This window comes from Neoarius graeffei, chromosome 4 (genome assembly GCF_027579695.1).
Source record: "Neoarius graeffei isolate fNeoGra1 chromosome 4, fNeoGra1.pri, whole genome shotgun sequence".
Lineage (NCBI taxonomy): Eukaryota > Metazoa > Chordata > Actinopteri > Siluriformes > Ariidae > Neoarius > Neoarius graeffei.
Window position 1 is genome coordinate 25,599,337 of NC_083572.1, and position 25,979 is coordinate 25,625,315.

The following is a 25,979-nucleotide window of genomic DNA, read 5'->3' on the forward strand; positions in this document are numbered from 1 at the left end:
GGCAGTATTGTTTACCTTGACATTTTCAGCATGCTCTCACCAGCGGTCCTCATTATTATTACAGGTGTTGATATGACGTCAGTGTGGGAAACAAGGCCGGATCGGTGGACATTTAGTGGTAATATTCACATTTGTCCGTCTGTATTTCAAAAGCATCAAACCGGATGGCCCATGAAAAACTGCAAAGTTTTGAGTCTAATCTACTAATTTTCTTCCAAAAATGTCACACTGAGCATTGTCGTAACGTGTTATGTGAAACTCATAACTCTGCCACCCAAGGTCCGAGTCCTGCCAAAACTTACAGAGCACGTCAGAAAATCGGACCCGTGTAACCATCTTTTGGTCATCTTTGAGCTAGCGGTCAACCTAGCGGTTAGCATTAACGACAAACGTCAACATAGTGGAGTAGAAGAAAGATTCTAGCTTCCGCTATGATGCAGCGGGAAAAGTCAGAGTTTGGGAAAGTTGTGGGCCGTGTCCGAAATCACTCTCATTCACTACTACCTACTCACTCGTGAACTCACTGGTAAAAAAAAAAATCCCTCACACCACTTTACTGCGCCATTATTTACGTCATTACTGTCGCACAATTAAAACATGCCAGATCAGTCAGCTGGTAGGTTTTCAAAATAATAAATGCATGCATTTGTGAGAAATATGTATTATACTGAGGGTAATTTCCACATTAATAAATACAAAAGCACTTTGTGTCTGCTGCATCTTTAAGTGCTTTTAAATCAAGGCCGAATACTTTCTTCTTTGTCGCTGCCTTTTATTAAATCAAATTTGAGGCTTTTGATTAATTTAATCGCTCTGCACTATAACTTATTCTTGTATTTTATCTGTCTTATTCTATTTTAGGGGCGGCATGGTGGTGTAGTGGTTAGCGCTGTCGCCTCACAGCAAGAAGGTCCGGGTTTGAGCCCCGTGGCCGGCGAGGGCCTTTCTGTGCTGAGTTTGCATGTTCTCCCCGTGGGTTTCCTCCGGGTGCTCCGGTTTCCCCCGCAGTCCAAAGACATGCAGATTAGGTTAACTGGTGACTCTAAATTGACTGTAGGTGTGAATGGTTGTCTGTGTCTATGTGTCAGCCCTGTGATGACCTGGTGACTTGTCCAGGGTGTACCCCGCCTTTCGGCCGTAGTCAGCTGGGATAGGCTCCAGCTTGCCTGCGACCCTGTAGGACAGGATAAAGCGGCAAGAGATAATGAGATTCTATTTTAGCTTATTTTCTATTCTTTTACCATTTTTAATTGTACTTGAACATCCAGGAGTGTATTTCTTCCTTCGTGCATCCCCCCAACACACCACAATATTGTCATTTTTGAGTCACAACTTAAATTTCTCGTGCCCGTTGTCGTAAGGAAAAAAAAATTACTCCTATACTCAAATGATCCTTATGAGACAGCTTTTACAGCTCTGAGAAAACGCATGATGATACATACACACACACACACATACATATATATATATATAACTAATAAATAAATTTATTAGTAATTTATTTATAAATTACTATAAATAAATTACATATATATACATATACACACACACACATACATATATATATATATATATATATATATATATATATACACACACACACACACACATACTAATGTACTAATATATATATATATATATATATATATACACACACACACACACACACACACACACTAATGTACTAATATATATATATATATATATACACACACACACACACACACACACACACACATATATATATATATATATATATATATATATATATATATATATATATATAATACATATATGCATAATACACACACACATATATATATATATATATATATATATATATATATATATATATATATATATATATAAAATAGAGCTTGGTTCGTAACCATTGGTTGTACACTACACAAACAGCTTTGAAACTTCCACTTTAGAACTAAACTTTTACTAGAATTCACAAACTTTGAGTTGAGGAAAGGGAAGCAAAGAAAGGTGCTCCAAGGAAAGAACATTACATTTTTATTGTAATTTATTTTGTACTTCTCAAAATCATAGTCGCCCTTTGCGACCAAGCCTCAAATTTTAATGGGCCTGGTACATATAAAAAATATATTTTATAATATATATATATATATTTTATAATATATATATATATATTTTATAATACATATGTAAGGTCCTCTAAAATAACACTGTATTTTATACTCTATATTGGATTGCCCTATTTTCTGTGTAATTAACTCCATTTACCATAATGCCTTGTGGTTTGGAATATTTTCACTGTTCTGATGTGTTGTGACGTTCTGTGCATTCGGACCAATCAGACTTATTTGCTCGTTGTAGTTTTATTTGAATTTTGATGTCAGCCAATGGTAATTGGTATATGTTTAATGCCCGCGAGTTCGCGGGCTTTTTGAGATGTTTCATCACTTCGCGAGGGAGAAGCTCACGGAGTTCCCGCCTGCTGCCGAGCAGAGAGAGATCGCGTTGTTTGTGAGCTCTATTTCAGCACTTATTTTGCAGACAGTTTTTTTTTATAGTTTGGTCTGCTTGTGGCCATAAACTCCGGTGTCACTCCAGTGAGTGATCTTGCTGTTTTTTTTTTCTGCGGACACATCTGCCCTCCGTGCTGTGCCCACCGGAGCGCTTTCGTCAGTCCCGGGAACTCACTGTGTCGGGTCTGGGACCCAGCCCGCTACCGAGGGGTTTGGGGTGAGCAGCATCTTATTCGAGCGAGCTAACCCACAGCAATAGCTAGCCCTCTGCTCAGGAGCATCTGCTGCGTGACTGTACCGACATCTGTAACCTGATCCGTCTGGTTTGACCGGTGGATTGTGAGTAACGCGAACCCACACTTACACTGACACACACACACACACACGCGTTCCTCTGGTCTCGCCTGGATAGCCAGCGTTTTAGAAGGGCATTGCAGCGGTTGCTGTTCTGTCTGCAGTTCACAGAGCTGCCACCTGTGCACCAACGGGCCCCAACTGCGCGCGCGTTTTTCTTTCTTGTCCACTTCTTTTCTTTTGATACTTTACCCAGTTTTATTTTCTTACTATGTACTGCTGGTATACACACTGTTGATGTGCTATCTGTAACATCTCTATTATGTAGGCTAATTGTTTCCGCTCTTCTTGTGCCGGTGTTACTATTTTCTTGGTGATTACATTGCATGCTTCTTTGGGAGCATTTATTGTCAAATACTATTATTATTATTATTATTGCTTATTAATAAATATAATCATTATTATTTAATTATATCTTGGGTGTATTGGCTGCTCATTTGGTTGTTTATATTTGAACATTCTGACATGCACACTGCAGACTAGCTATTAGTTCTTTCACTCATGCTACTGTTATTTTAAAGTCTGAGGAAATACACCATACACTAGCTTCAAAGGTAAGTGTAGTATTTTCGCAGTGGAGGCACCGCGCTGTTAAATTTATCATTTATTAGATTTATGCTTATTATTCTCTCTCTCTACTCATACTTGTACCCTTATGGTATCAGGAATCTCAGCCAGCTCACCACTCCACCGCTGAGAACTTAGGACCCTGTTGCGCCATTATTTATTGGGATTTAGGGTAACTCTTTAGTAGCCTATAGCCTACTGTGCTGGGTAATCAGCACCTGTCCAAAAAAAAAAAAAAGGGGGGTTACATTTTGGAGGCACCGCTGGGATTTTCCTGTTTACCAGAACAAGTAGATCGCTGTGTTTTGCTTAGTGTTTGTGTTGTGTTAGTTATTGCTGTTTGCTGGGCAGTTTTTTTTTTAAACATGGACCTTAGTCAGGCTGTTGAGTGGAGCCGTGAGGAGAATGTGGAGTTGTGTCATGCCATTTTACTTAGCAGAGTGCCATTGGAGGCCACTGATGATGTGGTTAGCCGTGTGCTCAGCACAGTTAAGGTTCTGGGTAGGACCCGGATACGCGGTCGCCGTGGTGACAAGACTGGTAGGCACCTGTACATTTTAGTCGAGACTTCTGCTGAGTTGGATCAGAGCTCTGTCCCTCCTGAAGTGGGAATTGTAGGTGAGGCAGGTCCATGGGCTGTTCATGTAGTGAGTAGTTTGCTGCTTGCTAGTCCTGTTCTTGAAAGTGATGGATTCGAAGCCAAGCTATTTTCATTATTACAGCAGGAAGGCAAGTCTATGGGTGATGTGAAGGCTGTTTTGGGCACGCAGCCTCCTAAACCTGATGTCAGCATGGATCTTGTGAATGCCATAGGCCAGCTCGTTGATCGCTGTAACCAGGCATCTGTTGATGTGCCTGGCTATAGAAAACTGAGGCTGTTTTCCGGTTTACGGCCCGTTCCCCCAGGCGAGGAAGAATATGAGGCCTGGATGGAGCAGGCTACTCAGATGATTACTGAGTGGCAGTGCAGTGATGCTGCTAAGCGACAGCGCATTGTTGAGAGTTTGCGTGGGCCTGCTGCGGATATAGTAAGGTTTTTGAAAGTCAGTAGCCCATCTGCTACTGCTACTGATTACTTAACCGCTCTTGACACTACTTATGGATCAACTGAGAGTGGGGCAGACCTTATGGCATCGTTTCGCCATACTTTTCAAGAAGATGGTGAGAAACTTTCTGCTTTCTTGTATCGCTTGGACAAGCTTCTCCACCGTGCTCTTTTGAGAGGAGGGATTGAAGCTGCAGGCCTGAATCGTGCACGTCTGGAGCAGTTGTTCAAGGGTGCTCTCACCACTGACATTGTGGCTTTACGTGTGCGACTTCTGCACACTTTGCAAGCTCCGCCTTCTTTTTCCCAGTTAATGCGAAATGTGAGAGAGGAAGAGCACTGGGTAAGTGCAAGGGAGAGTGCAAAGGTTTCTGTGGCCTCATCTACATTTTGCCAGGTTCCTGTGACTGCTGCTGTCGCTCTTCCTCATGTGCCTGTTACTCCCCTGGCGTCTGAGGTTGACAGTCTGAGGAAAGAGGTCAAGGAGCTGACGTCTTTAGTAACTAAACTTTTGACTGCTACTACCGTGGCTCCTGAAAATCCTCAAGTCTCACAGTTTGGTGTAAGCCACAGCACAGAAACCACAGCCCCAGCTGTTCCCACAAGGGCTGTTTCTTCGAACCTGCCGAAGTCTACGACATCCTCTTCTGTTCCTGCCATTTTTTGTTACAAGTGTGGAGAAGACGGCCACACCAAGCGAGAGTGCACACGCCCTGAGAACTTGAGGGTAGTGAATCAGAAGCTGCTTAAGAGGGTCACGCAGCAGGGAAACTTCCCCGGAGCTCAGTGAAGGAACGGCACAGAGCTCCATCACACAAAACACGTTCCGCTCATTGTTCACCTCCAATCAAAGTCAGCCAATCACAACTGCCGTCTGGGTTAGTGGGGCCCTCGGCTGAGGTGCCCGTGCAGATAGAAGGTATTTATGCTAAAGCTCTGCTTGATAGTGGTTCTCAGGTCACCATCTTGTATCATAGCTTTTATAATGCATATTTGAAGCATTTGCCACTGCAGCCAGTGGAAAATCTGGAAATATGGGGTTTGAGCTCTCACAAATACCCATATGATGGATATTTACCTCTTAGGCTTGAGTTCACTGAAGCGGTCACTGGTGTGCCTCAGGTGGTGGACACTTTAGCTCTTGTGTGTCCTGACCCTCAGACAAAAGAGGGTATAGCCATTTTGGTAGGCACAAACACTCACTTAGTGAAGAAGTTGTTCCACTCTTGTCGTGAACAGGCAGGTGACGGGTTTCTTAACACGCTGACCATACACCCGGTGATAAAAGAGGTTTTTGAGTCCATTAAGCACACAGGTGTATCACCGGAGGATGTGAATAAACACGGTACTGTGTGGTTCACGAAACCTAAGCCTGTTGTTTTAAAGCCTGGGCAGGAGCTGCAGCTTTCAGGACTGCCCAAGTTTCCTGGTGAACTCAATGACTCTTTAGTCCTGGTAGACCAGCCTTTTAGTGCTGATGATACATCTGTCCCTGAGCTTGAGGTTCGGCCTGAAGTCCATCCAGTCTCTGCGGTGTCCTGCCGTCGTATTACGGTAAATGTGAGGAATGTTTCTTCCAGGGATGTTCTTGTGAAGAGAGGTAGTCCCCTCGCTCACATATACCCTGTAGAGATGGTGCCACAGTTTCCGTCCACTTGCAGTCCCATAGCTGCTGGTGAGCTTACTTCTGCTTCTTTTGATTTTGGCACTTCTTCTATGCCAGAGGAGGCAAAACATCGCCTCTGCGAGAAGATGTTGCAGAGGAAGGAAGTGTTTTCTTGTAGCGAGTGGGATGTAGGCTGCTCAAAAAGCACTCAGCATGAAATCAGGTTAAATGACTCGCGGCCTTTTCGGGAGCGATCTCGACGTTTAGCTCCTGCTGATCTAGAGGATGTGCGTCAGCATTTGCTGGAACTCCAGAATCATGGCATCATTTCGGAGTCTCGGAGTCCGTATGCTTCGCCCATTGTTGTAGTGCGCAAGAAGTCAGGTAAAGTCAGGATGTGTATTGATTATAGAACGCTTAACCAGCGGACCATCCCTGACCAGTACACAGTTCCCAGGATCGAAGACGCCCTCCATTGTCTCTCTGGTAGTAAGTGGTTCTCGGTGTTGGACTTGAGAAGTGGCTACTACCAGATTCCCATGAGCGAGGCTGATAAAGAAAAGACAGCGTTCATCTGTCCTTTAGGTTTCTATCAGTTTGAGCGTATGCCTCAGGGAATCTGTGGTGCCCCTGCCACATTCCAGAGAGTCATGGAGCGGACAGTCGGAGACATGAATTTTCTGGAGGTTCTGGTGTATTTAGATGACCTGATTGTCTTTGGTAGCACCTTGGAGGAGCATGAGGAGAGACTCTTAAAGGTTCTGGACAGGTTGAGAGATGAAGGTCTCAAACTTTCGTTGGATAAGTGTCAGTTTGGCAGGACGTCTGTGAACTATGTGGGGCACATAGTTTCACAGGATGGCATAGCCACTGACCCCTCCAAAATAGAGGCTGTTGTTTCATGGCCTCGACCACAGACTGTCACTGAGCTACGGTCATTTTTGGGTTTTTGTGGATATTACCGTCGTTTTGTGAAGGGTTTTTCCACATTATGCCGACCGCTGAACGAGTTGCTTCAGGGCTGTCTGCCTCGGAAGAAGAGCTCGAGTTCACAGGCTGCTGACTCGAAACCTTCTTTCCGGCCCTCTGAACCTTTTGGCCCTAGATGGAGCGATCAGTGCGAATCCGCTTTTCAGGAGTTGAAGTCAAGGTTAACTCAGGCCCCGGTGCTAGCTTTTGCAGACCCCCAAAAGCCATATGTTTTGCATGTGGATGCAAGCCTGGATGGTCTAGGTGGTATCCTTTATCAAGAGTACGTTGAAGGATTGCGTCCTGTGGCGTTCATCAGTCGTAGTCTTTCCCCTTCAGAGAGGAATTATCCAGCTCACAAACTGGAGTTTTTAGCTTTGAAGTGGGCTATTGTGGATCGGCTGCATGACTACCTTTATGGAGCCAGTTTTGAAGTCAGGACGGACAACAACCCCCTGACTTATATAACCAAGTCTGCCACATTGGATGCCACTGGTCATCGCTGGTTGTCGGCATTGTCCACTTACGACTTCAGCCTGAAGTACAGGCCTGGGCGGAAGAACATGGATGCTGACGCACTGTCGCGACGCCCTCACGTCAGTCTGTCCCTTGACGATGAGTGGCAAGAGATTCCCGCCCCTGGAGTGCGAGCTATTTGTCAGGTGGTGGCCACACAGAGAGCTGGTTGTTCTCCATTCCCCCGGGTTGCTGATCAGATTTGCAGCCATGAGTCAGCTGTTCCAACAGCATTCTGTCATGTTGCTGCTGTAGCACCTGATCAGTTGCCTACTTTTAGTTCTAGTGAGCTTCAAGAAGCTCAGAAAAGCGACCCTGTTATAGGAGATGTCTGGCAAGCTATAAGTCTGAAGAAGCCTGCTAGTAGTATCCTGACGCGGCATCCTGACTTTAAGATCCTGAAAAAGGAGTGGGCAAAGCTGTCTATTGACAAGGGACTGCTATACAGGACTGTTAAGCAGGGTGGTCAGTGTGTGAGACAACTGGTGCTCCCTAAGCAATTCCATGGTCTGGTTTTTAAGCTGCTGCACGACGATAGTGGCCACTTGGGGTTTGACAAGTCATATAGTCTGGTTCGGGACAGGTTTTACTGGCCTCGTATGAAGCTTGATGCAGAGAAATACTGTAAGACATGTGAGCGCTGCATCAAGCGGAAAACGTTGCCTCAGAGGGCTGCTCCTCTTTCCCACATACAGAGTTCTGGACCCATGGATTTGGTGTGCATAGATTTTCTTTCGATTGAGCCTGACTCTCGAAATGTTTGCAATGTGTTGGTCGTCACTGACCATTTCACGCGTTATGCACAAGCCTTTCCTACTAAGGACCAGACAGCTGTCACAGTGGCAAGGACTCTCTGGGAGAGATATTTTATTCATTATGGCTTGCCCACCCGTATCCACTCCGACCAGGGTAGGGACTTCGAGAGTAGACTGGTGACTGAGATGTTGACAATGTTGGGTGTGAAAAAGTCGAGGACGTCTCCTTACCACCCCCAGGGTGACCCACAACCTGAGAGGTTCAATAGGACTTTGTTAGACATGTTGGGCACCCTAGAGTCACATCAAAAGTCAAAGTGGAGTCAGCATATAGCACATTTGGTGCATGCGTATAATTGCACTCCTAATGAGGCTACCGGGTACTCACCCTATTTCTTGATGTTTGGTCGGGAGGCTCGCCTCCCTGTTGATGTTTGCTTTGGTGTTTCATCTGATGACACGTCATTTGCATCACATTTAAAGTATGTGGCAAAGATGAAAGAGGAGTTGCAAGCTGCTTACCAGCTGGCATGTGCCTCTGCGGATAGGATGAATCAGAGCAACAAGGAGAGGTATGACCAGAAAGTTCGCTATCATAGCCTGAGTCCTGGGGATCGGGTTTTGATTAGAAACTTGGGTCTGAAAGGGAAGCAGAAGCTAGCGGATAGATGGAGCTCATGTCTTTACAGTGTTGATGGTCAGCTTTCTGACCTCCCTGTGTACAGGTTGACGCCTGTTGATGGTAATGGACCAGTCAAGGTGATGCACCGTAACCATATCTTGCCTTTAGGACAGGAGGTAAGACTAGGTCCAGGGGTCGCCACCACTCCAGCCGTGGGCCCAAGAGCTGTGAAACACAGAAGGGCTAGGGAAAATCGTAGGACTGGTGTCTCTGAGGTGTTGCCTCCTGTGGTACATGCACAGTCTAGCACTTCTGATTCTGATTCGGAATATGGTTGTTATGCTGAGGATGCAGTGCAACATGCTCCTCTGACTGCTGGCACGCATAATGCCCAGCCTGTACCAGATTCTACTGCGCCGTGTGTCTCCACCACAGTTAGAAGCCCTAGGTTAGTGCCCACACCTAGAGATGTGATAACTCCACTCAACCCTGCACTCCTTACCTCTCCACATAGGTCTCCTGAGGTAGTGAAGGATTTAGTAGCCACAGACCAGGATGTTAGTTGTCCTGATGTTCACTCTGTAGTTTATTCTGCAGCTCCCACAGACTCCGTTCTTCCCTTAGTACGTAGGTCACATAGGGATAGGAAGCCTACTGACCGCTTGACTTATGGCAAGCTAGGAGTGCAGAGCAGGAATGTTGTAGCATCACACTTTGCACTTGCCGAGCCATTCCCTGCACGATATAAAGTTTCTCATGCCTGGTGGTGTAATCCGCAGGCTCTTTGCAGTACATGCACAGACCGGCCATTCCTTATGCCATGCACTTCACCTGCCTTTACACCCATAGCTAGTTTTTAAGCAATAGGCCATGTTTGTTTTGGGTCTTTGTTTTGTTTTGCTTATTTGTTTTCTTACCTATTTTTCCTGTTCACCTTATAATATATGTAACCCAGCATGGGGGCATGCTGTTTGTTGGTGGGGGGAGAGTGTAAGGTCCTCTAAAATAACACTGTATTTTATACTCTATATTGGATTGCCCTATTTTCTGTGTAATTAACTCCATTTACCATAATGCCTTGTGGTTTGGAATATTTTCACTGTTCTGATGTGTTGTGACGTTCTGTGCATTCGGACCAATCAGACTTATTTGCTCGTTGTAGTTTTATTTGAATTTTGATGTCAGCCAATGGTAATTGGTATATGTTTAATGCCCGCGAGTTCGCGGGCTTTTTGAGATGTTTCATCACTTCGCGAGGGAGAAGCTCACGGAGTTCCCGCCTGCTGCCGAGCAGAGAGAGATCGCGTTGTTTGTGAGCTCTATTTCAGCACTTATTTTGCAGACAGTTTTTTTTTATAGTTTGGTCTGCTTGTGGCCATAAACTCCGGTGTCACTCCAGTGAGTGATCTTGCTGTTTTTTTTTTCTGCGGACACATCTGCCCTCCGTGCTGTGCCCACCGGAGCGCTTTCGTCAGTCCCGGGAACTCACTGTGTCGGGTCTGGGACCCAGCCCGCTACCGAGGGGTTTGGGGTGAGCAGCATCTTATTCGAGCGAGCTAACCCACAGCAATAGCTAGCCCTCTGCTCAGGAGCATCTGCTGCGTGACTGTACCGACATCTGTAACCTGATCCGTCTGGTTTGACCGGTGGATTGTGAGTAACGCGAACCCACACTTACACTGACACACACACACACACACGCGTTCCTCTGGTCTCGCCTGGATAGCCAGCGTTTTAGAAGGGCATTGCAGCGGTTGCTGTTCTGTCTGCAGTTCACAGAGCTGCCACCTGTGCACCAACGGGCCCCAACTGCGCGCGCGTTTTTCTTTCTTGTCCACTTCTTTTCTTTTGATACTTTACCCAGTTTTATTTTCTTACTATGTACTGCTGGTATACACACTGTTGATGTGCTATCTGTAACATCTCTATTATGTAGGCTAATTGTTTCCGCTCTTCTTGTGCCGGTGTTACTATTTTCTTGGTGATTACATTGCATGCTTCTTTGGGAGCATTTATTGTCAAATACTATTATTATTATTATTATTATTATTGCTTATTAATAAATATAATCATTATTATTTAATTATATCTTGGGTGTATTGGCTGCTCATTTGGTTGTTTATATTTGAACATTCTGACATGCACACTGCAGACTAGCTATTAGTTCTTTCACTCATGCTACTGTTATTTTAAAGTCTGAGGAAATACACCATACACTAGCTTCAAAGGTAAGTGTAGTATTTTCGCAGTGGAGGCACCGCGCTGTTAAATTTATCATTTATTAGATTTATGCTTATTATTCTCTCTCTCTACTCATACTTGTACCCTTATGGTATCAGGAATCTCAGCCAGCTCACCACTCCACCGCTGAGAACTTAGGACCCTGTTGCGCCATTATTTATTGGGATTTAGGGTAACTCTTTAGTAGCCTATAGCCTACTGTGCTGGGTAATCAGCACCTGTCCAAAAAAAAAAAAAAGGGGGTTACACATATATATATATATATATATATATATATATATATATATATATATATATAAATAAACACAGTCAAAAGTTTAGAAACACCTTCAAATTCGATGTTTTTTCTTTATTTTAATTAACTAAAAGACACTTTGTGTCTTAAAGTAATGACTGACTTATTTCTCTTTACTTAGTTGAGTGGTTATTGACATATGGATTACCACAGTTGTCGAACGGGGCTATTTACTGTATTTTTATTAGGGCCCGAGCCCTATAGGGCAAAGGCCCTATTGTTCTTGTAAGAGTTCACTATTATTTATTAGGGCCCGAGCCCTATGGGCGAAGGCCCTATTGTTCTTGTAAGAGTTCACTATTATTAGGGCCCGAGCCCTATGGGCGAAGGCCCTATTGTTCTTGTAAGAGTTCACTATTATTATTCTTCCGTCTTCTTCTTCTTCCGTCTTCTTCTTCTTCTTTATTTTTCTCCGCTGTTGGGCCATTTTCGGGGCGCTTGCCATGGGCGAAAACGCACGAAATTTGGCACCAGTTCCGAGAATTGCCACTGCTACTCAGAACCAGAAGCCCAAACTTGGCCGGGGCTCAGGGCCTCTATAGCGCCCCCTAAGTCGTTGTGATTTTGGCCTCCCGCATTAAGGTGCCTGGGTGCCATGTAGTTTGTGGTACTGGCATGCCATTTGGTACGCATATGTATCTCACTAAGCCGGACAAAAATGTAATGCCAATGCATTAGCCACGCCCAACAGGAAGTGAGGTAATTTCACTTTTGTGCGAAATGCATGGCCACGAAGACGGCGCAACTCCTCCTAGACCGTTCATAGGAATGTCACCAAAATTGATACACATCATCTACAGACATGGCTGACAAAAGTTACTAAATACGTTTCACGTAGGATAAACCGTTCAGAAGTTATACGTCAATCAATTTTCGATGCAAAATTTTACATGCTTAAAAATTCATAAATCTTCTGATTGCTCAAAACTGCTCATACTTCACACACAAATCACTCATTGGGCTTCTGACATGTTACCCAATTTCTGTGATATTTCGCCACTGGGGGCGCTATTTTTGGGCAAAAATTCCAATCTTTCCTCAAATTTGGTCAAACTTCACGGCCACCCTCTTACTACCTCCCATGTCATGTATACCACGTTTTGGAAATTTTCGTCCATGGGGGGCGCTGTTTTTGGCCGACGCAATTGCTCCAAAACGGGTTTTTGGTAAATAATTCCATAATGCTTTTCCTTCACACCACTACCTTGTGATAGTATGTTGCTGTTGTAGACACTTATTTTTCCAACTCATAATCGCTCATGTACAGCATAGCGCCACCTACTGACATGGGAAAAACCAAAAAATTTATTCTTCAAAAATCTATATCTCATCTTCTATTTACTCAATTGTCATCAAACTTCATACGCAAACTCTTCATAGCTCACCTGACGTCTACGCCAAATTTTGTGCACTTTCGCCCCTGGGGGTGCTGGTTATGGCAAAAATGATATTGCAGCTTCTGATTTGTCAAACTTGCCAAGCAAACTCTTTACAAGACCCTTATTGGGGCGCTTGCCATGGTCGACAACGCACGAAATTTGGCTCCTTTTTCTTAGACTGCCACCGCTACTGAGAACCAGAAGCCCAGATCCAGGCGGGCCTCAGGGCCTCTATAGCGCCCCCTAACTCGTTGTGATTTTGGCCTCCCGCATTAAGGTGCCTGGTTGCCATGTAGTTTGTAGTAGTGGCTTGCCATTTGGTACGCATATATATCTCACTAAGCCGGACAAAAATGTAATGCCAATGCATTAGCCACGCCCAACAGGAAGTGAGGTAATTTCACTTTTGTGCGAAATGCATGGCCACGAAGACGGCGCAACTCCTCCTAGACCGTTCATAGGAATGTCACCAAAATTGATACACATCATCTACAGACATGGCTGACAAAAGGTACTAAATAGGTTTCACGTACCATAAACCGTTCAGAAGTTATACGTCAATCAATTTTCAATGCAACATTTTACATGCTTAAAAATTCATAACAAATCTTCTACTTGCTCAAAACTGCTCATACTTCACACGCAGATCACTCATTGGGCTTCTGACATGTTACCCACTTTCTGTGATATTTCGCCACTGGGGGCGCTATTTTTGGGCAAAAATTCCAGTCTTTCCTCAAATTTGGTCAAACTTCACGGCCACCCTCTTACTACCTCCCATGTCATGTATACCACATTTTGGGAATTTTTGTCCATGGGGGGCGCTGTTTTTGGCCGACGCAATTGCTCCAAAACGGGTTTTTGGTAAATAATTCCATAATGCTTTTCCTTCACACCACTACCTTGTGATAGTGCGTTGCTGTTGTAGACACTTATTTTTCCAACTCATAATCGCTCATGTACAGCATAGCGCCACCTACTGACATGGGAAAAACCAAAAATTTTATTCTTCAAAAATCTCTCTCTCATCTTCTATTTACTCAATTGTCATCAAACTTCATACGCAAACTCTTCATAGCTCACCTGACATGTACGCCTAATTTTGTGCACTTTCGCCCCTGGGGGTGCTGGTTATGGCAGAAATGATATTGCAGCTTCTGATTTGTCAAACTTGGCAAGCAAACTCTTTACAAGACCCTTATTAGGGCGCTATTATTATTAGGGCCCGAGCACCGTACAGTGCGAGACCCTATCGTTGCCATGTGTCCAATTCTGTTCTTTGTCGCCATTGCGGGAGTAATGTCTCTTGCCGAAGAAGCTGTGGAAGGTATTTCGCGGGGACGCATGCCCCCGCCCCCCTTGGCCGCTGGCGCGAGGGCCCGTCGAAGCCGCTTGCGGCTTTAATTATTCTTCTACTTCTTCCGTCTTCTTCTTTATTTTTCTCCGCTGTTGGGCCATTTTCGGGGCGCTTGCCATGGGCGAAAACGCACGAAATTTGGCACCAGTTCCGAGAATTGCCACCGCTACTCAGAACCAAAAGCCCAAACTTGGCCGGGGCTCAGGGCCTCTATAGCGCCCCCTAAGTCGTTGTGATTTTGGTCTCCCGCATTAAGGTGCCTGGTTGCCATATAGTTTGTAGTAGTGGCATGCCATTTGGTACGCATATGTATCTCACTAAGCCGGACAAAAATGTAATGCCAATGCATTAGCCACGCCCAACAGGAAGTGAGGTAATTTCACTTTTGTGTGAAATGCATGGCCACGAAGAGGGCGCAACTCCTCCTAGACCGTTCATAGGAATGTCACCAAAATTGATACACATCATCTACAGACATGGCTGACAAAAGTTACTAAATACGTTTCACGTAGGATACACCGTTCAGAAGTTATACGTCAATCAATTTTCACTTCAAAATTTTACATGCTTAAAAATTCATAACAAATCTTCTAATTGCTCAAAACTGCTCAAACTTCACACGCTGATCACTCATTGGGCTTCTGACATGTTACCCAATTTCTGTGATATTTCGCCACTGGGGGCGCTATTTTTGGGCAAAAATTCCAATCTTTCCTCAAATTTGGTCAAACTTCACGGCCACCCTCTTGCTACCTCCCATGTCATGTATACCACATTTTGGGAATTTTCGTCTATGGGGGGCGCTGTTTTTGGCCCACGCAGTTGCTCCAAAACGGGTTTTTGGTAAATAATTCCATAATGCTTTTCCTTCACACCACTACCTTCTGATAGTGCGTTGCTGTTGTAGACACTTATTTTTCCAACTCATAATCGCTCATGTACAGCATAGCGCCACCTACTGACATGGGAAAAACCAAAAAATTTATTCTTCAAAAATCTATATCTCATCTTCTATTTACTCAATTGTCATCAAACTTCATACGCAAACTCTTCATAGCTCACCTGACATGTACGCCGAATTTTGTGCACTTTCGCCCCTGGGGGTGCTGGTTATGGCAGAAATGATATTGCAGCTTCTGATTTGTCAAACTTGGCACGCAAACTCTTTACAGGACCCTTATTGGGGCGCTTGCCATGGTCGACAACGCACGAGATTTGGCTCCTTTTTCTTAGACTGCCACCGCTTCTGAGAACCAGAAGCCCAGATCCAGGCGGGCCTCAGGGCCTCTATAGCGCCCCCTAACTCGTTGTGATTTTGGCCTCCCGCATTAAGGTGCCTGGTTGCCATGTAGTTTGTAGTAGTGGCATGCCATTTGGTACGCATACGTATCTCACTAAGCCGGACAAGAATGTAATGCCAATGCATTAGCCACGCCCAACAGGAAGTGAGGTAATTTCACTTTTGTGCGAAATGCATGGCCACGAAGACGGCGCAACTCCTCCTTGACCGTTCATAGGAATGTCACCAAAATTGATACACATCATCTACAGACATGGCTGACAAAAGTTCCTAGATACCTTTCACGTTGCATAAACCGTTCAGAAGTTATACGTCAATCAATTTTCAATGCAAAATTTTACATGCTTAAAAATTCATGACAAATCTTCTAATTGCTCAAAACTGCTCATACTTCACACGCAAACCACTCATTGGGCTTCTGACATGTTACCCAATTTCTGTGATATTTCGCCACTGGGGGCGCTATTTTTGGGCAAAAAATCCAATCTTTCCTCAAATTTGGTCAAAGTTCACGGCCACCCTCTTACTACCTCCCATGTCATGTATACCACATTTTGGGAATTTTCGTTCATGGGGGGCGCTGTTTTTGGCCGACGCACTTGCTCCAAAACGGGTTTTTGGTAAATAATTCCATTATGCTTTTCCTTCACACCACTACCTTGTGATTGTACGTTGCTGTTGTAGACACTTATTTTTCCAACTCATAATCGCTCATGTACAGCATAGCGCCACCTACTGACATGGGAAAAACCAAAAAATTTATTCTTCAAAAATCTATATCTCATCTTCTATTTACTCAATTGTCATCAAACTTCATACGCAAACTCTTCATAGGTCAACTGACATATACGCCAAATTTTGTGCACTTTCGCCCCTGGGGGTGCTGGTTATGGCAAAAATGATATTGCAGCTTCTGATTTGTCAAACTTGGCAAGCAAACTCTTTACAGTATTTCGTGGGGACACATGCCCCCGCCCCCCTTGGCCGCTGGCGCGAGGGCCCGTCGAGGCCGCTTGCGGCTTTAATTAGGGCCCGAGCCCTATGGGCGAAGGCCCTATTGTTCTTGTAAGAGTTCACTATTCTTCTTCTTCTTCTTCTTCCGTCTTCTTCTTCTTCTTTATTTTTCTCCGCTGTTGGGCCATTTTCGGGGTGCTTGCCATGGGCGAAAACGCACGAAATTTGGCACCAGTTCCGAGAATTGCCACCGCTACTCAGAACCAAAAGCCCAAACTTGGCCGGGGCTCAGGGCCTCTATAGCGCCCCCTAAGTCGTTGTGATTTTGGTCTCCCGCATTAAGGTGCCTGGTTGCCATATAGTTTGTAGTAGTGGCATGCCATTTGGTACGCATATGTATCTCACTAAGCCGGACAAAAATGTAATGCCAATGCATTAGCCACGCCCAACAGGAAGTGAGGTAATTTCACTTTTGTGTGAAATGCATGGCCACGAAGAGGGCGCAACTCCTCCTAGACCGTTCATAGGAATGTCACCAAAATTGATACACATCATCTACAGACATGGCTGACAAAAGTTACTAAATACGTTTCACGTACGATCAACCGTTCAGAAGTTATACGTCAATCAATTTTCACTTCAAAATTTTACATGCTTAAAAATTCATAACAAATCTTCTAATTGCTCAAAACTGCTCATACTTCACAAGCAAATCACTCATTGGGCTTCTGACATGTTACCCAATTTCTGTGATATTTCGCCACTGGGGGCGCTATTTTTGGGCAAAAAATCCAATCTTTCCTCAAATTTGGTCAAACTTCACGGCCACCCTCTTACTACCTCCCATGTCATGTATACCACATTTTGGGAATTTTCGTCCATGGGGGGTGCTGTTTTTGGCCGACGCAATTTCTCCAAAACGGGTTTTTGGTCAATAATTCCATAATGCTTTTCCTTCACACCACTACCTTGTGATAGTGCGTTGCTTTTGTAGACACTTATTTTTCCAACTCATAATCGCTCATGTACAGCATAGCGCCACCTACTGACATGGGAAAAACCAAAAAATTTATTCTTCAAAAATCTATATCTCATCTTCTATTTACTCAATTGTCATCAAACTTCATACGCAAACTCTTCATGGCTCACCTGACATGTACGCCAAATTTTGTGCACTTTCGCCCCTGGGGGTGCTGGTTATGGCAAAAATGATATTGCAGCTTCTGATTTGTCAAACTTGGCAAGCAAACTCTTTACAAGACCCTTATTGGGGCGCTTGCCATGGTCGACAACGCACGAAATTTGGCTCCTTTTTCTTAGACTGCCACCGCTACTGAGAACCAGAAGCCCAGATCCAGGCGGGCCTCAGGGCCTCTATAGCGCCCCCTAACTCGTTGTGATTCTGGCCTCCCGCATTAAGGTGCCTGGTTGCCATGTAGTTTGTAGTAGTGGCATGCCATTTGGTACGCATATGTATCTCACTACGCCGGACAAAAATGTAATGCCAATGCATTAGCCACGCCCAACAGGAAGTGAGGTAATTTCACTTTTGTGCGAAATGCATGGCCACGAAGACGGCGCAACTCCTCCTAGACCGTTCATAGGAATGTCACCAAAATTGATACACACCATCTACAGACACGGCTGACAAAAGTTACTAAATACGTTTCACGTTGCATAAACCGTTCAGAAGTTTTACGTCAATCAATTTTCAATGCAAAATTTTACATGCTTAAAAATTCATAACATATCTTCTAATTGCTCAAAACTGCTCATACTTCACACGCAAATCACTCATTGGGCTTCTGACATGTTACCCAATTTCTGTGATATTTCGCCACTGGGGGCGCTATTTTTGGGCAAAAAATCCAATCTTTCCTCAAATTTGGTCAAACTTCACGGCCACCCTCTTACTACCTCCCATGTCATGTATACCACATTTTGGGAATTTTCGTCCATGGGGGGCGCTGTTTTTGGCCGACGCAATTGCTCCAAAACAGGTTTTTGGTAAATATTTCCATAATGCTTTTCCTTCACACCACTACCTTGTGATAGTACGTTGCTGTTGTGGACACTTATTTTTCCAACTCATAATCGCTCATGTACAGCATTGCGCCACCTACTTACATGGGAAAAACCGAAAAATTTATTCTTCAAAAATCTATATCTCATCTTCTATTTATTCAATTGTCATCAAACTTCATACGCAAACTCTTCATAGCTCACCTGACATCTACACCAAATTTTGTGCACTTTCGCCCCTGGGGGTGCTGGTTATGGCAGAAATGATATTGCAGCTTCTGATTTGTCAACCTTGGCAAGCAAACTCTTTACAAGACCCTTATTGGGGCGCTTGCCATGGTCGACAACGCTCGAAATTTGGCTCCATTTCCTTAGACTGCCACCGCTACTGAGAACCAGAAGCCCAGATCCAGGCGGGCCTCAGGGCCTCTATAGCGCCCCCTAACGTGTTGTGATTTTTGCCTCTCGCATTAAGGTGCCTGGTTGCCATGTAGTTTGTAGTAGTGGCATGCCCTTTGGTACGCATATGTATCTCACCAAGCCGGACAAAAATGTAATGCCAATGCATTAGCCACGCCCTACAGGAAGTGAGGTAATTTCGCTTTTGTGCGAAATGCATGGCCACGAAGACGGCGCAACTCCTCCTAGACCGTTCATAGGAACGTCACCAAAATTGATACACATCATCTACAGACATGGCTGACAAAAGTTGCTAAATACGTTTCACGTAGGGTAAACCGTTCAGAAGTTGTACGTCAATCATTTTTCAATGCAGAATTTTACATGCTTAAAAATTCATAACAAATCTTCTAATTGCTCAACACTGCTCATACTTCACACGCAAATCCCTCATTGGGCTTCTGACATGTGACCCAATTTCTGTGATGTTTCGCCACTGGGGGCGCTATTTTTGGGCAAAAAAATCCACTCTTTTCTCAAATTTGGTCAAACTTCACGGCCACCCTCTTACTACCTCCCATGTCATGTATACCACATTTTGGGAATTTTCGTTCATGGGGGGCGCTGTTTTTGGCCCACGCAATTGCTCCAAAACGGGTTTTCGGTAAATAATTCCATAATTCTTTTCCTTCACACCACTACCTTGTGCTTGTACGTTGCTGTTGTAGACACTTATTTTTCCAACTCATGATCGCTCATGTACAGCATAGCGCCACCTACTGACATTGGAAAAACCAAAAAATTTATTCTTCAAAAATCTATATCTCATCTTCTATTTACTCAATTGTCATCAAACTTCATACGCAAACTCTTCATAGCTCACCTGACATATACGCCAAATTTTGTGCACTTTCGCCCCTGGGGGTGCTGATTATGGCAAAAATGCTATTGCAGCTTCTAATTTGTCAAACTTGGCAAGCTAACTCTTTTCAAGACCCTTATTGAGGCGCTTGCCATGGTCGACTACGCACGAAGTGCGAGACCCTATTGTTGCCATGTGTCCAATTCTGTGCTTTGTCGCCATTGTGCGAGTAATGTCTCTTGCCGCAGAAGCTGTGGAAGGTGTTTCGCAGGGACGCATGCCCCCGCCCCCCTTGGCCGCTGGCGCGAGGGCCCGTCGAGGCCGCTTGCGGCTTTATAATGTCTCTTGCCGAAGAAGCTGTGGAAGGTTTTTCGTGGGGACGCATGCCCCCGCCCCCCCTTGGCCGCTGGCGCGAGGGCCCGTCGAGGCCGCTTGCGGCTTTAATTAGGGCCCGAGCCCTATAGGGCGAAGGCCCTATTGTTCTTGTAAGAGTTCACTATTATTATTATTCTTCTTTATTTTTCTCCGCTGTTGGGCCATTTTCGGGGCGCTTGCCATGGGCGAAAACGCGCGAAATTTGGCGCCACTTCCGAGAATTGCCACCGCTACTCAGAACCAAAAGCCCACACTTGGCCGGGGCTCAGGGCCTCTATAGCGCCCCCTAAGTCATTGTGATTTTGGCCTCCCGCATTAAGGTGCCTGGTTGCCATATAGTTTGTAGTAGTGGCATGCCATTTGGTATGCATATGTATCTCACTAAGCCGGACAAAAATGTAATGCCAATGCATTAGCCACGCCCAACAGGAAGTGAGGTAATTTCACTTTTGTGTGAAATGCATGGCCACGAAGACGGCGCAACTCCTCCTAGACCGTTCATAGGAATGTCACCAAAATTGATACACATCATCTAGAGACATGGCTGACAAAAGTTACTAAATACGTTTCACGTAGGATAAACCGTTCAGAAGTTATACGTCAATCAATTTTCACTTCAAAATTTTACATGCTAAAAAATTCATAACAAATCTTCTTTCTAACAAAACTAAAAATCTAACAAAACTTTCGCCACTGGGGGCGCTGTTTTCAGGCAACAATTTATATCTCGGCTTCTGATTGGTCAAACTTGATCAAACTTGACAAAACAACTCTTCATAGGTCCCTTGACATGTATACCAAATTTGGTGAACTTTCACCACTGGGGGCGCTCATTGCGCTGTAGCAGTTGCAGGAGAGGTGTTTACAATCATGAGCCACCAGGAGTATGTTGTTTTGGTTGCCTTAAACACACATGACTTGTGGGGAATGGGTGGGCAGTCGGGAGCAAGTGTTGTAGCGTTACATACAGACTAATAGATGTCTAACAGAAGACAATCCTACGTAGCTATAGCTTGGTGACTGATGAGGTAAATACATTAATTTGGTTGGGAAGCCATGGCATAAAATGTTCTGTCCATGACAACATCTCAGCGCACCGTGTACTCTGTGTCCAATTCTGTGCTTTGTCGCCATTGTGGGAGTAATGTCTCTTGCCGAAGAAGCTGTGGAAGGTATATCGCGGGGACGCATGCCCCCGCCCCCCTTGGCCGCTGGCGCGAGGGCCCGTCGAGGCCGCTTGCGGCTTTAATTATTATTTACTCTTTACTGGTTGGTGGTGTCCAATGCACTAAGAAGGCAAGAAATTCCATTTTAGACAAGACACACCTGTTAATTGAGAAGCATTCCAGGTGACTACCTCATGAAGCTGGTTCAGATAATGCCAATAGTGTGCAAAGCTGTTATCAAGGTAAATAGTGACGACTTTGAAGAATCTAAAAGATGAAATGTTTTTTTAAACACTTTTTTTGTTTACCATATAATTCCATGTTATTTCATAGTTTTGATGAGTTCAGTATTGTTCTACAATGTAGGAAAAAAATTAAAAAATAAAAACATCGAATTTGAAGGTGTTTCCAAACTTTTGACTGGTAGCGTGTATATATACACACACACATACACACACAAATATATATATATATATATATATATATATATATATATATATATATATATATATATACACACACACACACACGCGTGTATATATATATATATATATATATATATATATATATATATATATACACACACTTTTTTTTTTTTTTTTAAATTTCACACACACACACACACACACACACACACACACACACACACACACACAGGGATTATTTAGGATTCAGGAGTCTAATTGCTTGGAGGAAGCAACTATTTCTGCTCCAGAACCTCTTGCCACGATGCTGGGGGGGGGGGGGGGGGGTGTCTTTTATAATGTTCTGAACCCTGGTCAAACAGCGCTCAACTGCAATGTCTTGGAAGGAAGAGACATCCTGATGATCTTTTCCACCATCCTCACCACTCAAGTTTTCCAGTCTGTGGCTTTGCAATCCCCAAACCAGATTGAGATGCAGCTGGTCAGTACATTCTCTATAGTGCTCCTATAGAAAGTGGTGAGGATGGGAGGGCGAGGCATGTTCTCATCAGGTGCAGAAAGTGCACGTGCTTCTGTGCTGTCAAGGTCTGGTCATTTCAACCACATACAGTTGGTACAGTATACAGTTTAAAACAAAACATTTCTCCAGGACCACAATCTACAACACAGTGCAAGAGTGCAACACTGCAGACAATAAATGACAAAGTGCAGAGCGGAGTATGCATATTGAGGTAGTATATGAAAGGGAATAAATGTAAACCTTGTGTGTGAGAGACACCGTAAACATTGCCATTATTGTCCACTGCATGATGTCCATGAAAATCAGTCCAGTCCCTCACAGTTGAGGAGTCTGATGGCATGTGGGAAGAAACTGTTAAGGAGCCTGCCTGTGAAGGCCCAAATGCTTTGCTACCTTTTTCCAGGGGTGTGTGGGGTCAGCCACAATGCTGGTGATTTTCCGGATGCAGGCACGTGGTGTAAATGTCCATGATGGAGGGAAGAGAGACTCCGATGATCTCTGCTGTCCTCACTATCCGCTGTAGGGTCTTGTGATCCAAGACGGTGCAATTTCCAAACCAGACCAGAATACAGCTGCTCAGAATGCTTAATAGTCCTACTGTAGAATATTGTGAGGATGGGTGATGAGAGAGAGGTTTTCCTCAGCCTCCGTAGGAAGTAGAGACACTGCTGGGCTTTCTTGACAATGGAGCTGGTGTTGAGGGACCAGGTGTGGTTCTCTGCCATGTTCAGAGACAGGTTGATGGAGAGGCCTTCTTTGGAACAGGGATGATGGTGGTGCTCTTGAAGCAGGTGGGGACAACAGCTTGGCTCAGGGAGGACATCTGTGAGCTCCTCTGCACAGTCCTTAAGCACACGACCTGGAATGTTGTCAGGTCCTACAGCTTTGCAGGTGTTGATCCTGGAGAGGGATCTCCTCACACTGGCTGGAGACAGGGACAGCACCTGGTCATCCGGAAGGGGTGGTGTCTTCTGTGCAGGCGTGCTGTTGTTGGCTTCAAACCATCCAAATAAGTTGTTCAGGCTGTTCAGCAGAGTGATGTCCTTGTCACAGGTCTGTGGTTGAGGTTTATAGTCCGTGATGGTCTGTATCCCCTGCCACAGGCTCCTTGTGTCTCTGCTGTCAGTGAAATGATGGGTTATCCTGCTGCTGTACTGCCCCTTTTCTAGTCTGATGCCACGGGACAAGTTGGCTCTTGCTGATCTCAGACCAGCCTCATCACCTGATGAGGCTGGTCTGAGATCTATAAGCACACTTTGCATCTCTAATGAGATCTATAAGCACACTTTACATCTCTGATGGTACAGTTCAAGTTGGCTCTTGCTGATCTGAGCACCACCACATCCCCAGCTTTGAATGTGGCATTTCACACCTTCAGCGTTGCATGTACCTCACTGGTCATCCATGGCTTCTGATTGGCTCGTGTGATATACTTGGGGACAAACATCCTCCATGCACTTCCAAATGTATGCAGACACCGATACAGCATACTACTCTACATTGATGTGTTGATTCTCAGTCACTGCCTCCCTAAACATGTCCCAATCCGTGCACTCAAAACCATTCTGTAATGCTGACGCAGCACCCTTGGGCCAGACCCTCACCTGCTTCCTGGTGAGTTTTTTTTTTTTTTCCTGGTGAGGATGGGCCTCTATGTGGGGACCAAGATCACAAAGATGGTCCAAGGAGCTGAGATGAGGGCAGGAGGCTGCCTTAAATGCTTTCATTTTTATGTAGGCTAGGTCCAGTGTGCTCATGACACTACTTGCATAATCCACATACTGATGGAAATGAGGGAGGACAGTCTTCATGTTGGCCTGGTTAAAATCCCCAGCTACAAACCCCCCAGATTTGTGGTTTGTAGATGACTGATGGAGTGATAAAGTATATTTAAGGCCTCTTTGGTGTTTGCATTGGAGGGAATGTACACAGCTGTAATGATCATTGTAAATTCCCTGGGCAGATAAAATGGTCTGCATTTAACAGTCAAAAACTCAACGTCCAGAGAGCAATGACTTGAGACCACTGTTGCATTATTACACCAGTTGTGTGTGTAGATGCACACACCACACCCCTGGGATTTACCACCGAGAGTACAGCTCCTGTCCCATTGGAATGTTGTTAGCCACTCCATGTTAAGAGTGACATCCAGAACGTTTAGTTATCTCTGTTAGAACTATAGTGCAGCAGTCCCTCATATCCAGTTTCATTGTTAAAACCAGCCTCAGGTAGTCCAATTTATTCTCCAAGGAGCAAACATTTGCAAGCAGGAAGAGGCATCCGAAAAGGATTAGCCTTTAGTTTGGCTGTTAGCCCGTAAAAGTTTCTGAGATCAACTGAACACACCCAATTGGATGTAGCCCGTATGTTAGTCACCAATCCTCCCTCCAAACAATTTAACACAGTACACCAGTTCAGCTACAGTCGACTTCCAGGTTTGTAATGCACATGTGAAAAATAAAGGCTTCTAATTCTAAAAATCTAATCAGAACTTTTCTGTAATCGTGATTTTTACTGCCAACAAAATCCATGAAATCAACAGACTTCATTTTTATCAAGTTTAAATCTCACTCGGCTGGATAACACACAGTACTGAAACAGATACTCAATCCTGTTACCATAGCAAAGCAATTCTTGCCATCTAAAAAGATAGCTTTTCTCAGTGAATATAAACAAAACCAATGTCACACAAAAATACAAGGAAAATTTTAATCTTTCGGGGAGAAGGGGGGGGGGGGACCACACACACACACAGGCCAGTGATTGAGTTTATAGGCAGCAAAATGCCCCCAAAGTCTGGGTGAGTGTACTCACCATTTACTTGTGTGCGCGTTTAACTGCTTCAATGATTAGTTGTTTTTTTAAAACACCCCAACACTTGGCACTCAGGCATCTTCAGAGTTGTTTTCAACAACTGTGCAAAATGACTTAAGGCCTCTGTATGCTCGTGCGACAAGGCTTTTGCAGATAGCTTTTCGCAGACAGTTGTAATTTATTGTTGAGCGGGGATAATAGGCATGCGCGATGTTATTCACCGGCACAACACAAGGGGGCGCGAAGTCGCTAGGAGTAGTTGGTGGGTGTGGTTAGTGGAGTGTTTATCCTCCGGTTACTTATAATAACTAGAACTTTTTTTTTTATAATGACTAGAACTGGAGTCGTATAGATGTACGTACTTCCTCAATCAACCGCTCTTCATGCTGCTCCATCTTCGCTCGTGTTTTTAAAAATGCCGGTCGTGAAAACAAACCAAACCGGGAAAGTAGGGAAGCGGAAGTGCCTGTACAGCGGATGTAAAGTGGACCAATCAGAGCCCTCTTGTCTGCGGCGCTGTCTGCGAGGCTTCTGCGGTGGTCACAATTTTTGGGAGGTGCGCGCAGAGCGTCTGCGAAGGTGGGGGGGCTACACAGACACTGTCTGCGACGCTATCTGCGAGGACTGGGTTGTCAGCATAAATTGGCCTTTAAGAATCGTGCCTAAAAGACTTGGGTGCAAAATGACCAGATACCTTCCTGCACACATGCTGCTCTGGCAGGAACTTTTATTAAAAAAAAAAAAAAAATGTACACCCAGCGGCTTGTACTCAATGGCTTGGCCATCTTTCAAGGCATGACTAAATGAAACCAACATAGCTCCACCAGGGACATCTTTTGATTGGTCTAAGTGAAACCTTACTTGTATTCACTGGCCATCTTTCAAGGAGTCATATCAATGTGACAGGACTTGACATGCCAATGCACGTTAATGAGCTTAGC

At 44.6% G+C, this 25,979-nt stretch overlaps 1 protein-coding gene across 3 annotated transcripts in view; it reads right to left on the bottom strand.

The window, feature by feature from the left end:
- aamp (angio-associated, migratory cell protein) overlaps nucleotides 1–25,979 on the bottom strand; it is a 160,982-nt gene that overhangs the window by 42,877 nt on the left and 92,126 nt on the right. The gene's annotated exons all lie outside the window — the stretch shown is intronic.